Source organism: Gopherus flavomarginatus, chromosome 23, assembly GCF_025201925.1.
Source record: "Gopherus flavomarginatus isolate rGopFla2 chromosome 23, rGopFla2.mat.asm, whole genome shotgun sequence".
In the NCBI taxonomy this organism is placed as follows: domain Eukaryota; kingdom Metazoa; phylum Chordata; order Testudines; family Testudinidae; genus Gopherus; species Gopherus flavomarginatus.
In genome coordinates this window covers 18347447-18363287 of record NC_066639.1, presented here as the reverse complement: position 1 = coordinate 18363287, position 15841 = coordinate 18347447, and positions in this window count along the sequence as shown.

The following is a 15841-nucleotide window of genomic DNA, read 5'->3' as shown; positions in this document are numbered from 1 at the left end:
TATTCACTAAATGCAAATTATGCACTCCTAAATAGCCTTCAGACCACATAAGCAGCTGCTCCAAAACAGACTCCCCCCTCCCGCCCGCCGTGTTGCTTCTCTCCTCAAGCAAACACTAGCTGTGAACACTGAAAGAATCCCCCTGCCTGCCTCTGCTCGAGCAAACGAGCTGTGTTTGTTTTTTAGATAAGCGGCTCTGGGAGCCCAGAGTTCACAACAAAACAGCAGAGTGGCTGAACAGGCATTCTGGGACACCTCCAAATACCTCGGAGGCCAATTACAGCGCTTTTGGTGGCCACATTTGCGGAGCAGCGCTGCATCCCCAGCGCTGCACTCGTTATACCCCAGGCAGAGCAGGAGTACAGCCAGCGCTGCAGCCAGGGAGATGCAGCGCTGTATGTGCCTTGGAAGTGTGGACGGTGAGTAAGCTGCAGCGCTGTAAACCCACCACCAGCGCTGCAACTCTCCAGTGTAGCCAAGCCCTAAGCCTCCCTGGGCCCTCTACAGTCTGGACGTAGGTATCTGTGCCCCCACAAACCCCTTAAGCCCCTTCATGACCCCTCCAGTCTGGAGGCAAGTATCTGTGCCCCCCACAAACCCCCTAAGCCCCCCTGTACCCCTTCAGCCTGGACGTAGGTATCTGTGCCCCACAGAACCCCTCTAAGCCCCCTTTTACCCCTTCAGCCTGGACATACATATGTGTGCACCCAACGAATCCCTTCAACCCCCCAAGGACACCTCCAGTCCGGACGTAGGTAACTGTGCCCCCCACGAAGCCCTAAGCCCCCCTGGATCCGTACAGCATGGAGGTACGTATCTGGGCTCCCAAAAAAAAAACCCTAAGCCCCCCAGGGACACCTACAGTCTGGAGATAGTTATCTGTGCCCCAGCCCGAACCCCATAAGCCACCCCAAGACCCCTCCAGCGTGGATGTAGGTATCTGTACCACCCACGAACCCCCTAAGCCTTCCAGGGTCCCCTACAGCCTGAACGTAGGTATCTGTGCCCCCAACAAATTCACTAAGCCTTCCAGGGTCCCTAACAGCATGGAAGTAAGTATCTGGGAACCCCCCAAAACCCCTAAGGCACCCAGAGACCCCTACAGCCTGGATATAGGTATCTGTGCCCCCCGCATACCCCTAAGCCCTGCCGAGACCCCTACAGCCTGGACGGAGTTGTCTGTACCCCCCTCAAATCCCCTGAGCCTCCCAGAACCGCTACAGCATGCATGTAGCAATCTGGGCAGCCCAAAAAAGCCCTAAGCTCCCCAGGGACCCCTACAGCCTGGACATAGGTATCTGTGCCCACCTCAACCCCCTAAGACACCCCTGGACAGCTACGGAGCCCCTAATCCCCACCGAGATCTCTACAGCCTGGACGTAGGTACCTATGCCCCCCACAGCCCCCATAACTCCCCCAGGGTCCCAACCAGCCTGGACGTAGGTATCTGTGACCCTCAGAAACCCCCCTTAGCCCCCCGGGACCAATCCAGCCTGGACGTAGGTATCTCTGCCTCCCACAAATCCCCTAAGCCCCACAGGGACCCCTACAGCCTGGACGTAGGTATCTCTGCCACCATGAATGCCCTAAGCCCCCATGACCCCAAAAGCTTGGGCATAGGTATCTTGGCCCCACACAAACCCCCTAGGGCCCCCAGGCACCCCTACAGCCTTGACATAGGTATCTGTGCCCTCCACAAATCTCCTAAGCCCCCCATGTAGCCATACAGCCTGGACGTAGTTATCTGTGCCTCCTACACACCCCCTCACCCCCCCAGGGACCCCTATAGCCAGGACGTAGGTATCTGTGCCCCCCAGTAACCCCCTAAGACCATCAGGACACCTACAGCTTGGATGTAGGTATCTGTACCCCACACAAAGCCCCCAAGCCCACCGGTGACCCCTCCAGCCTGGACGTAGGTATCCGTGCTCCCCAAAAAACCCCTAAGCCCCCCGGGAGCCCTATAGCCTGGACGTAGATATCTGCACCCCTCAGAAAACCCCTAATCAACCACGGGACCTCTACAACCTGGACGTATGTATCTGTGCCCCCCACGAACCCCCGAGCCCCCCCAGGATGCATCCAATCAGGATGTAGGTATCTGTCCCCCTCATGAACCCACTAAGCCCCACCCCCAGGACTCCTTCAGCCTGAACGTAGGTATCTGTACCCCCCACAACACCACTAAGCCCCTCAGGACCCCTCCAACATATACATAGGTATCTGTGTCCCCCACGAAACCTCTAAGCCCCACAGGGACCCCTACAGCGTGGACCTTGGTATCTGTGCCTCCCATAAACCCCCTAAGCCCACCGGTGACCTCTCCAGCCTGGACATACGTATCTGTGCTCCCCAAAACACCACTAAGCCCTCCAGGGACCCCTACAGCCTGGACATAGGTATCTGTACCCCTTACTAACTCATAAGCCTTCCATGGACCCCTCCAGGCTGGATGTAGGTATCTGTGCCCTCCACAACCCCCCTATGCCCCACCGGGACCCCTCCAGACTGGACGTAGGTATCTGTGCCCCCCCTGAACCTCCTAAGCCCCCAGGGACCCCTACCAGCTCAATCTAGGAATCTGTGCCCCCCACAAACCCCGTGATACCCCAGGGATCCCTCCAGCCCGGACGTAGGTACCCTTGTTCCCCCCAATCCCCGCTGAGACCCCTCCAGCCCGGAGATAGGTCCCTGTGCCCCCCACAAACCCCCTAAGCCCCACACGGACCTCTACAGCCTGGACATAGTTATCTCTGCCCCCCACATCCCACTAAGCCCCCCTGGGACCCCTCCAGCCCTGAAATAGGTAGCTGTGCCCCTACAAACCCCCTAAGCCCGCCCAGGACCCCTCCAGCCTGGATGTAGGTATCTGTAGCCCCCATGAACCCCCTTAGCCCCCGGGGACCCCTACGGCCTGGACTTAGGTATCTTTGCTCACCATGAACCCCCTAAGTCCCACAGGGACCCTTGCAGCCTGCACGTAGGTATCTGTGTCCCCCACGACCCCCTAAGCCACACAGGGACCCCTGCAGCCTGGAGGTAGGTGTCTGTGCCACCCCACAACCACCTAAGTCCCTCTGGGACCCTTCCAGACTGGAGGTAGGTATCTGCGCCCGCCACGAACTCCAAAATCCCCCCACGGACCCCTCCAGCCTGGATGTAGGTATCTTTGCCCCCCACGATCCCTCTAATGCCCCCGGGCACCCCTACAGCCTGGAGGTAGATATCTGTGCCCCCACAAACCCCCTAAACCCCCAGGGACCCGTCCAGCTTGGACCTAATTATCTGAGCCACCCATGAACCCCCTAAGCTGCTCCGGGACCCCTACAGCCTGGACATAGGTATATGTACTCCCCAAGCCCCCCCGGGACCCCTCCATTATGGACGTAGGTATCTGAGCTCCCCCACAATGCCCCTAATTCCACCAGGAACCACTAGAGGCTACACATAGTTATCTGTGCCCCCCACAAACCCCTAAGTCCCCCAGGGATACCTCCAGGTTGGACCTAGCTATCTGTACCCCCCACGATCCCCTAAGACCACCAGGGACCCCTCCAGCCTGGATGTAGGTATCTGTGCCCACCACGAACCCCTAAGTCCCCCAAGGATACCTCCAGGTTGGACCTAGCTATCTGTACCCCGCACGATACCCTAAGACCACCAGGGACCCCTCATACCTGCATGCAGGTATCTGTGCCCACCACAAACCCCCTTAATCCCCCCAGGGACCCCTCCAGCCTGGACGTATCTGTGCACCCCCCGCAACCCCCTAATCCCCCCCGGGACCACTACAGCCTGGACATCGGTATCTCTGCCACCCAAAACCCCCGTAAGCATCCCCTGGAGCCATACAGACTGGACATAGGTATCTGTGCCCCCCACAAACCCCCTAAATCCCCAGGAACCCCTCCAGCCTGGACGTAGGTATCTGTTCCCCCCATGAACCCCCTAACTGCCCAGGAACCCCTCCAGGCTGGACAAAGGTATTTGTGCTCCCCACGAACCCCCTAATAACCCCTTGGACCCCTCCAGCCTGGTCGTAAGTATCTGGGGCCCCCCAAAATCCCCTAAGCCCACAAGGGACCCCTACATCGTGGACGTAGTTATCTGTGATACCCACTACTGCCTGAGCATCCCAGGGACTCCTCAAGCCTAGATGTAGGTATCTGTGCCCCCCACGAACCCCCTAACTGCCCAGGAACCCCTCCAGGCTGGACAAAGGTATTTGTGCTCCCCATGAACCCCCTAATAACCCCGTGGACCCCTCCAGCCTGGTCGTAAGTATCTGGGCCCCCCCAAAATCTCCTAAGCACCCCAGGGACCCCTACAGTCTGGTGACAGGTATCTGTGCTGCCCCTCGAACCCCATAAGCCGCCCCCCCAGGAACCCTCCAGCCTGGATGTAGGTATTTGTGCCCACCATGAACCCCCTAAGCCCCCAGGAACCCTCCAGCCTCGACATAGGTATTTGTGCCCCCCACAGCCCCCTAAGACCCCCAGGGACCCCTACAGCCTGGACCTAGATATCTGTACCCCCACAACCCTCCGAAGCACATTGGGAGCCCTACAGCCTGGACTTACGTATCTGTCCCCCTCACAAACACCCTAATCCACCCAGGACCTGTACAACCTGGACCTAGGTATCTGTGGTGCCCACAAACCCCCTAAGCTCCACGGGACCCCTCCAACCTGGACATAGGTATCTGTACCTCCCCAGACCCCCAATCCCCCTGGGACCCCTCCATTCTTGACGTAGGTATCTGAGCCCCCCACAAACCCCTAAGTCCCCCAGGGATACCTCCAGGTTGGACCTAGCTATCTGTACCCCCCATGATCCCCTAAGACCACCAGGGACCCCTCCAGCCTGGATGTAGGTATCTGTGCCCACCACGAACCCCCAAATCCCCCTAGGGAGCCCTCCAGCCTAGACGTAGGTATCTGTGCGCCCCATGAACCCCCTAATACCCCTGGGGACACCTAAAGCCTGGACATATGTATCTGTTCACCCCACAACCCCCCAAACCCCCAGGGACCCCTCCAGCCTGGACAAAGATATCTGTGCCCCCCCGAACCTGCTAAGCCCCCCAGGACCCCTACCGCCTGGATTTAGGAATCTGTGCCCCCAACGAACCCCGTAATAATCCCGGGGACTCCTGCAGCCTGGACTTAGGTATCTGTGCCTCCATGAACCCCCTAAGCCCCCCAGGGATGCCTACAGTCTGGACGTAGGTATCTGTGCCCCCAAAAACCCCCTAAGCTCCCCAGGGACCCTACCAGCTTGGACATAGGTATCTGTGCACCCCCCAACCCCCTAAGACCCCGTGGGACCCCTCCAGCCTGGACCTAGCTATCTGTGACCTCACAACCCCCTAAGATGCCCATGGACCCCTCCAGGCTGGATGTAGGTATCTGTGCCCCCCATGAACCCCCTAATAATCCCAGGGAGCACTAAAGCCTGGATGTAGATATCTGTGCCCCCCACAACCCCCAGCCACCACCGGGACCCCTACAGCCTGGGCATAGGTATCTGTGCCACCCACAAACCCCCAAAACCGTCAGGGACCCCTCCAGACTGGACCTAGGTATATGTGGCATCCATGAGCCCCTAAGCCCCCCAGGGCCCCTCGAGTCTGGACGTAGTTATCTGTGACCCCCACAAACTCTTTAATCCTCCCAGGTACCACTCCCTCCTGGATGTAAGTACCTGTATCCCCCACAACCCGCTAAGCCTCCCAGAGACCCCTCCAGCCGGGACATAGGTATCTGTGACCCCCACAAATGCCCTAAGCCACCCAGGGACCCCTACAGCCTGAACGTAGGTATCTGTGCCCCCCACAGACCCCCTAAACCTCCCAGGGACCCCTACAGCCTGAACGTAGGTATCTGTGCCCCCCACGAATCCCCTAAGCCCCCCCAGGGACACCTCCAGCCTGTACGTAGGTGTAACCCTTCTGCCAGGCTGAATTGATAGCAGCAAGGGCCGGGTTCAATACATAGGGGTGTGACGTTATTGATATAAACTGGGACCATATAGAGCATGGTTTGCAACCAAGGTCCTGTAGTGGCACCAGATCTTATGTAAAAGGGGTCATGTAAGGTGTCTAAGACCAGGTTATGGGTTACTGGTTATGATTATGCTGTCTGTATGTCTGTATCATTTTGTAGTTGAAGTTACAAGTATTGGCTGTATTCTGTCTATATTTCAAACTTGTGCTGTCTTACTGGGAAAGATCCCAGACAAGCTGGTGTTAGCTCTGCCTAGCCTGCTTGATGGCCCATTAAGGACCATCAGCTACACAACTGACCCATTGAGAAGAGGCAGATACGCCTTGTGACTCAGAAAAGGGCGCAGGGACTTGCCCATGTGGCTCCAAACTCCATTTTGCTGTAATTTTCCACAGTAAGAACAAAGAAGTGTTCTTACACCTGGAAGTGCCTATATAAGGCTGATGCCTCATCTCCATCTGGTCTTCAATTCTGCTTCCTACCTCTGGAGGGACTTTGCTACAAACTGAAGCTCTACACAAAGGACTGAGGACCCATCCCAGTGGGGGATGTTCTCCAGAGACTTGATTTGAACCTGCAGTTTACTCCATCACTGCTACAAGCCTGAACTAAAAACTTTGCCATCACTGTATGTAATTGATTCCACTTAACCAATTCTAGCTCTCATCTCTATCTTTTTCCTTTTATGAATAAACCTTTAGATTTTAGATTCTAAAGGATTGGCAACAGCGTGATTTGTGGGTAAGATCTGATGTGTATTTTGACCTGGGTCTGGGGCTTGGTCCTTTGGGATCGAGAGAACCTTTTTCTTTTACTGGAGTGTTGGTTTTCATAACCATTCATCCCCAGGACGGGTGGCACTGGTGGTGATACTGGGAGACTGGAGTGTCTAAGGAAATTGCTTGTGTGACATGTGGTTAGCCAGTGGGGTGAAACCGAAGTCCTTTTTGTCTGGCTGGTTTGGTTTGCCTTAGAGGTGGAAAACCCCAGCCTAGGGCTGTGACTGCCCTGTTTGAGCAGTTGGTCCTGAATTGGCACTCTCAGTTGGGTCCCACCAGAACCGCATCGTCACAAGAGGTCCCTTCCCTGCAAACCAGCTCGAGCCCCCACCCAGTGACCTGGGAAAATTTTACACACGCAGCCCTGAGCGCCTGAAAGAGGCAATACTTTCCCTCCCACAAGCAGAGTCTGGGTGAAGCAGAAAATGTTTAATAACATTAGATAAACAACATAGCATTAAATTGGGAATACACCTCAACTAGGCCGTGTCCTTTTCCCTGGGCTCTTGAATCCAGCAACCCCAAAATCACCCCAAGACTCCAAAGTCCAATACCTCAAATGTCCCAAGAGTCCAGCAACCCCAAAATCACCCACTGTCCCGCAGCCCCAGAGTTCAAGAGTCTATCTGCAGGGGTTTTCCCCCTGCCAGCCTGGGTAGAAAGGGGCACCTTACGTGGTCCAGGGCCGACTGCCCGGCCTCTCCGTGGGATTCTGCTTCCGCCTTCCACACAAACTGCTCAGCTCCGTCCACCAGCTGCTCTGCTCCACCAACCGACCTGTGATCCGCTCCAGCTGTCCCACAAACTGCTCAGCTCTGCTCGCTCCATGGGCCACTCCAACCATCCTGCCAGCTGCTCCGCTCCGTCAGCTGTTCTGCTCTGCAATATGGCTTCAGACTCCCCCACTAGCTAGCACAGCTCTGTAGTGATTTCAGCTCAAGAACCTGGAACTTAGATTCTCAAAGGAATCAAAAATCAGCTCTGCTATTCAACAGTGAAGATAGAAGAAGGTGCAAATGGTGTTTCTGGCTCACCCAAGGAGCCCTCTCCCTTGTCTAGCGAGTGCCACTCAACTGATGGTGAGACTCCCTGTCTCAAAGCAGTTTCACAGTTCCTCATCCACACAATCAGGGTGACAACACTCCACATCTCCCGCCCCAGTAAAGAAACTGGGGACCCCACAGCTGCCAAAGCAGCCATCCCAGGCTGCCATGGCTATGTCGGGGGAGGTGGATGTGCCTATGCAAACACGATCAGCCCCTGAAATTCTTTTCCACACTCGCCATAATTCACCACCAGACGTCAGGGTAGAGCTCATCCTGACTCTGCTTACATAGGTATTTGTGCCCCCACTGTAGAACTGATACATGAAATTGTTTTTAATTGTTCACTTTATTAATGTAACTTCTTTTCACCATTCACTGCACTTGCCTACATTGTACCTTCTGTTCACTGTTTGCCATATTGTAATTCAAACCCCATTTTCAAACACTCACTCCATTTTGTAAAAGCTTCCTCCAACCTTCAATTTTGCAAATCCTGCTGTAATCTTATTAGTCTAGTTTAGATGTGTGACTGAGGCACGTATGGATGATGGAATCAACCTCCAGCCCCAGCCTGTCCTGATGAGATAAAGTTCAAATACCAATGGCTGAAGACCTAGACAACAGCCCTAAACAAAGTAAGAAGCATCCACCCTAAAAAGAAAAGGACAAAAGAACAACAGAAGGAAGATCAAAGCCAGGTTCAAGGCTGAAAGTCACGCCTGCAATTGACGGGTGATCAATCACCAAACCCAGAGGCAGCGTGACACAGCAAGACCTAGAGACTTTGAATCCAAACTAAAAGCCTATAAAAAAGAAGGGTGAGATGAGAGATTTTGGGTAACATTCTGCTGCCAACATGGGAGAACATTGGTGCATGTCCAACCAGGGCCGGCTCCAGGCCCCAGAGCGCCAAGCGCATGCTTGGGGTGGCATGCCGCGGGGGGCGCTCTGCCGGTCGCCGGGAGGGTGGCAGGCGGCTCCGGTGAAGCTCCCGCAGGCGTCCCTGCGGAGGGTCTGCTGGTCCCACGGCTCCCGTGAAGCATCCACAGGGACGCCTGCGGGAGGTCCACCGGAGCCGCGGGACCCGCGAGCGGCAGGCAGAGCGCCCCCCACAGCGTGCCGCCGTGTTTGGGGCAGTGAAATGGCTAGAACCGGCCCTGTGTCCAACAGAGACCCAGCTCGTCCTTGTGCACGGCTTTCCTGGCCAGTTACCGCCACAAGCTATGAACCCAAGCTGCAATATCAAGCCATGAACTTAAGCTACCTTCAGGACTGGTAACTATGCAGCAGCTGCAGAACATCTGATGGATGTGTGTGTGTGAATGTGTGTGTGTGTATAGGTATTAGGTATAATGTGTGTGTATAAGAATTAAGATAATAGTTATTAGTCATAAATCAAATTATCATAATAAATGTGGTATCTTTGTCTTGCCCCCTGAAAAGATCCTGTGTAGTTTTGTCTGTACACCACCACAACCCCTTAATCCCCCTGGGACGCATCTAGCCTGGACGAAGGTAGCTCTGCCCCCCCACAAACCCCTAAGCCACCCAGGGACCCCACCAGCCCAGATGTAGGTATCTGTGCCCCACACAGCCCCACAAAGCCCCTCAGGACCCCTCCAGCCTGGACATAGGTATCTGTGCCCCTCACAAACCCCCTAAGCCTCCCAGGGACCCCTCCAGCCTAGACGTAGGTATCTGGGCCGCCCACAAATCCCCTAAGTCCCATAGGGACCCCTACAGCCTGTAGATAGGTATGTGTCCCCCCCGAACCCCCTAAGGCCCCCCGGGACCCCTACATCCTGGACATAGGGATCTGTGCTCCCCACAAACCCCATAAGATCCCAAAGGACCCCTACACGCTGGACACAGGTATCTGTGCCAATCACAAATTTCGTAAGTCCCCCAGGGACCCCTACACCCTAGACGTAGGTATTTGTGTCCCCCACTAAACCCCTAAGCCTCCAGTGACCCCTACAGCCTGGAAGTTGGTATCTGTGCCCCCCAACAACCCCATAAGTCACCCACGGACCTCTACAGTCTGGACGATGGTCTCTGTGCCCAGCAAAAAACCCCTAAGCACCTTGGGACCCCTCCAGTCTATATGTAGGTATTTGTGCCCCCCACAAACCCCCTAAGCCCACATCGGACCCCTCCAGCCTGGGAATAGGTATCTGTGCCCCCTACAAATCCCCTAAGCCTCCCAGGACCCCTCCAGCCTGGACGTATGTATCTGTGCCCCCCACGAACGCTGTAAGCCCCCCAGGAATCTCGACAGCCTGGACGTTGGTATATGTGCCCACCATAAACCCCCTAAACCCCCCAGGACCCCTCCAGTCTGAAAGTAGGTATCTTTGCCTCCCACAACCCCCCTAAGCCACCCAGGTACCCCTACAGCCTGGACGTAGGTATCTGTGCCCCCTGAACCCCATAAGCGCCCCTGGGACCCCTCCAGCCTGGACGTCGTATCTGTGAACCCCACGACCCCCTTAGCTCCCCCGGGACCCCTACAAACTGGACATAGGTATCTCTGCCCCCCACAACCCCCAATTCCCTCGCGATCTCTACAACCTGGACGTAGGTATCTGTGCCCCCAACAACTTGCTAAGCCCCCTCAGGACCGCTATAGGCCGGACATAGGTATCTGTTCTCCCCAAAACACACTAAGTCCCCCCGGGAACTCTCCAGCCTGGACGTAGGTACCAGTGTCCCCCACTTCCCCCTAAGCCCCAATGGGACCCCTACAGCCTGGACCTAGGTATCTGCACCCCCCACAAACCCCCTAAGCCCTCCAGGACCCCTACAGCCTGGATGTAGGTATCTTCCCCGGGACACCTACAATCTGGATGTGGGTATCTTGGCACCCCACAAACCCCCTAAGCCCCGTAGGGACCCCTACAACCTGGACATAGGTATCTGTGACCCTCAGAAACCCCTTAACACCCCAGGAAACCCTACAGCCTGGACGTAGGTATCTGTGCTCCCCACAAACTCCCTAAGCCCCCCAGGACCATTACAGCAAGGATGTAGGTATCTGTGCCACCCAAGAACCCCCTAAGCAGCCCAGGGACCCCTTTAGACTGGCTGCAGGTATCTGTGCCATCCACGAACCCCCTAAGCCCCCAAGGATCCCCTATAGCTTGGAAGTTGGTTTATGTCCCCCCCAAAACCCCGTAACCCCAGGGACCACTACAGCCTGGACGTTGGTATCTGTGCCCACCATAAACCCCCAAAGCCCCCTGGGATCTCTCGAGTCTGTACATAGGTCTCTGTGCCTCCTGCAACCCCCCTAAGCCCCCTAGGGACCCCTACAGCCGGGATGTAGATATCTGTGAACCCCACGACCCCATAAGCCCCCTCGGGACCCCTACAAACTGGACATAGGTATCTGTGTCCCCCAAGAACCTCCTAAGCCCCCCAGGAACCAATGTAGCCTTGACGTAGGTATCTGTCACCCCCAGAAAACCCCTAAGCCCCCCAGGGACCCCTCTAGCCTGGACATAGGTATCTGTGCCCCTCAGAAACCCCTTAATCCACCAGGAACCCCTCCAACCTGGACGTAGGTATCTGTGCTCCCCACGAACCCCCTAAGCTCCCTCGGCACCCCTACAGCCTGGAGGCGGGTATCTGTACCCCCACGAAACCCCTAAGCCCCCCTGGGACCCTTAAAGCCTGGACGTAGATATCTGTGCCCCCCACAAACCGCCTAAGCGCCCGGGACCCCTACAGCCTGGATGTAAGTATCTGTGTTCCCCACAAACCCCCAAGCCCCCCCAGGACCCCTACAGCCTGGACATAGGTATCTGTGCCCCCTACAACTCCCCCAGGACCCCTACAGCCTGGACGTAGGTATCTGGTCCCCCACAACCCGCAATCGCCCCGGGACCCCTACAGCGTCGATGTAGGTATCTGTGCTCCCCAGAAACCCCCTAATCTACCCTGGGACCCCTAGAGCCTGGACGTAGGCATCTGTGCTCCCTACAAATCCCTAAGCCCCACCCCCTGGACCCGTCCAGGCTGAACATAGGTATCTGTGCCCCCCACGAACCCCGTGACGATGTGGTTCTGGCAGGACCCAACTGAGAGTGCCAATTCAGGACCAATTGCTCAAACAGGGCAGTCACAGCCCTAGGCTGGGGTTTTTCCACCTCTAAGGCAAACCAAACCAGCCAGCCAAAGAGGACTTTGGTCTCACCCCACTGGCTAACCACAAGTCACACAAGGAATTCCCTTAGAGACTCCAGTTTGCCACCTGTCCTGGGGATGAATGGTTATGAAAACCAACACCTCAATAGAAGAAAACAGTTCTCTCAATCCCAAAAAATCAAGCCCCAGACTCAGGTCTATATACACATCAGATCTTACCCACAAATCACGCTGTTGCCAATCCTTTAGAATCTAAAATCTAAAGGTTTATTCATAAAGGGAAAAAGGTAGAGATGAGAGCTAGAATTGGTTAAGTGGAATCAATTACATGCAGTAATGGCAAAGTTCTTAGTTCAGGCTTGTAGCAGTGATGGAGTAAACTGCACGTTCAAATCAAGTCTCTGGAGTACATCCCCCTCTGGGATGGGTCATCAGTCCCTTGTGTAGAGCTTCAGTCTGTAGCAAATTCCCTCCAGAGGTAGGAAGCAGGATTGAAGACAAGATGGAGGTGAGGCATCAGCCTTTTATAGGCTTTTCCAGGTGTAAGAACACTTCTTTGTTCTTATTGTGGAAAATTACAGCAAAATGGAGTCTGGAGTCACATGGGCCAGTCCCTGCACACCCTGCTGAGTTACAAGGCGTATCTCCCTCCCCTCAATGGGTCAGTTGTGTAGCTGATGATCCTTAATGGGCCATCAAGCAGGCTAGGCAGAGCTAGCACCAACTTGTCTGGGATGTCTCCCAGAAGCACAGCACAACTTTGAAATACAGACAGTATACAGCCAATACTCACAACTTCAACTACAAAATGTCACATGCACACAGACAGCATAATCATAACCAGGTCTTAGACACCTTATATGACCCCCTTACATAAGATTTGGTGCCACTATAGGACCTTGGTTGCAGCCATGTTTTGTATAGTCCCAGATTATATCAATAACGTCACACCCCCAATGCAAAATTGATGCAGGAAGGGATGACACAAACATCACTCACTGCATCCCAAGAGCTCCCCATCCTTGGGTCTGTCTTACTACAGCTACTTTATCCATACAAGCTCTGGCAAATGTTTGGAACCCAATTAACATCAAATCAATGTATCTGACGGCATGCATCCAACGAAGTGAGGATTCACCCACAAAAGCTCATGCTCCAAAACATCTGTCAGGACTCTTTGCTGCTTTTACAAATCAATGTAGATATTAATGTTGTCCATAGTACAGGAATCTTGGCATTTAGCCATGCAAGCAATATGGTAGTGTGCCTCAGTTTCCCTTTTCCATACAGCACATTAGGTCTGGAATGTCTTTTCCCCTGTGAAAAGTTTCAATACTGTTTACAGGCATTAACTGTGAAACATCAATATAGCAAGGCCTTTTAACAAAGTGAGTTCTCACGTATTCCTTTCAACATGTTCAGGGGATTTTTCACAAGATTAGGCACATTGTACATTTTTACGGTTCTTGGCAATAGCAACACATTAGTTACAAAATCACCATTAGCAATAACAACAAATTCAGTACAACTGTCCATCTGCAGTCATGTTTGTCATGCCACACCTTCGGCTCCATACCATTGGGGTCTGGGTATTTTACGGTTAAGCTGCGACTTCCCTTCCCAAAATTCAGTCTTCTCTTTCCTCCTTGTCATGCAGGATCACACCCTGATTTCTCTTGCTTAACTGAATTCACTGGCTGATGGGGTGGGCTCTCTGTGCTAACAGCTATTAGCAAGTCTGTTTTCTCCCTGCCAGTCAGGTAATTTGCATCAACACAAATGCCAGCTTTTAACTTCTTAGCTGCTACCACTTCCAAGGCTGGACTCTGTCTTACAGAGATACCACACCAATCCAGAGGATCTGAGGGTGAGATTTTGCTTGCTTTCCCCTGCATCCTCAAGCATTCAGCCATAAAACTGTTTTGCTCTGAAACACTAGTAACCAAATCTGTCCTCAGACCCTGAAGCACAGACTGCTCACTCACAAAATCAGCATGGAGACATTCCTGTCCCAACACCATGGTCTTCCCAACACGCTGGCCACACACAGCCATGTGGTTATAGGGCTGCTCAACTTTCTTAACAGTTTTTATTCCATCGAGACCTTCTCGGAGCTACCCACACTGGATCTTTCAAAAGGAAAGTCAGTGGATCCATTTACAACAGACAATTTCTGGCTGTTAGGAACTGAAACTTCCTTGACTAAATCACTTCCACACCTTTAGTTGCAGCAAACTGCTTGCACAGGTTACCATGAGGATTCCTTTCCCCAGGAGCTTTTCTAAGGGTACGTCTACACTACAGGATTATTCCGATTTCACATAAACCGGTTTTGTAAAACAGATTGTATAAAGTCGAGTGCACGCGGCCACACTAAGCACATTAATTCGGCGGTGTGCGTCCATGGTCCGAGGCTAGCGTCGATTTCTGGAGCATTGCACTGTGGGTAGCTATTCTGTAGCTATCCCATAGTTCCCACAGTCTCCCCCGCCCCTTGGAATTCTGGGTTGAGATCCCAGTGCCTGATGGGGCAAAAATCATTGTCGCGGGTGGTTCTGGGTAAATATCGTCACTCATTCCTTCCTCTGGGAAAGCAACGGCAGACAATCATTTCGCACCCTTTTTCCCTGGATTGCCCTGGCAGATGCCATAGCATGGCTACCATGGAGCCCATTCAGCTTTTTTTTTACTGTCACTGTATCTGTATGGATGCCGCTGACAGAGTCGATACTCCAGCGCTACACAGCAGCATTCATTTGCCTTTGCATGACAGCAGAGATGGTTATCAGTCGTTCTGTACCGTCTGCTGCTGTCATAGGTGCCCCTGGGTGAGGTCGGCTGGGGGCGCAAAGACAAAAACGGGAATGACTCCGAGTCAATCCCTCCTTTATGGTATCTAAAAATAGAGTCAGTCCTGCCTAGAATATGGGGCAAGTGTACCAGAGAACCAGTGTACCAGAGAGCACAGCCACTCCGTGTCAGTTCCCGCAGAAATGATGAGCTGCATGCCATTCTAGGGGGTGCCCCTGCAACAACCCCACCCGTTGCTTCCCTCCTCCCCCAACCTTCCGCGGCTACCATGGCAGTGTCCCCCCATTTGTGTCATGAAGTTATAAAGAATGCAGGAATAAGAAACACTGACTTGTTAATGAGATAAAATGAGGGGGAGGCAGCCTCCAGCTGCTATGATAGTCCAGGCAGTACAGAATCTTTTCTTTAGACATGAAAGGGAGGGGGCTGATGAAGCTCAGCCCCCAGTTGCTATGATGAGGACGGTTACCAGCCATTCTGTACCATCTACCGGGAATGACCAGGAATCATTCATATTTCTACCCAGGTGCCCTCGGCCAGCCTGACCTGAGGCCAGCCAGGAGCACTCACGGGTTGATTATGATGACGGATAGCAGTTATATTGTACCGTCTGCCACCGGGGAGGGGAGGGGAGGGGATAAAACCAAGCCTATAACATTGTTCAAAAAAGAACTAGGTAAATTCATGGAGGATCGGTCCGTCAATGGCTATTGGTCAGGATGGGCAGGGATGGTGCCCTTATCCTCTTGTTTGCCAGAAGTGGGAAATGGGTGACACAGGATGGGTCAGTTCTCGATTCCCTGTTCTATTCCTTCCCCCTGAAGCACCTGGCATTAGCCACTCTGGGCAGACAGGATACTGGGCTAGATGGACCCTTGCTCTCACCAAGTACTGCCGTTCTTACGTTTGCATGTTAAGCAGCCTGTTGCACCTGCATCCAAGAGAGTCACTGTGCAGGAGACTATTTTCTGTTCCCCTGGTTGTAATCCCACAGCTACTCCCAAAATAGGGAAATTCACCTCCCACACCCAGAACAAGGAGGAAAACTTTTATG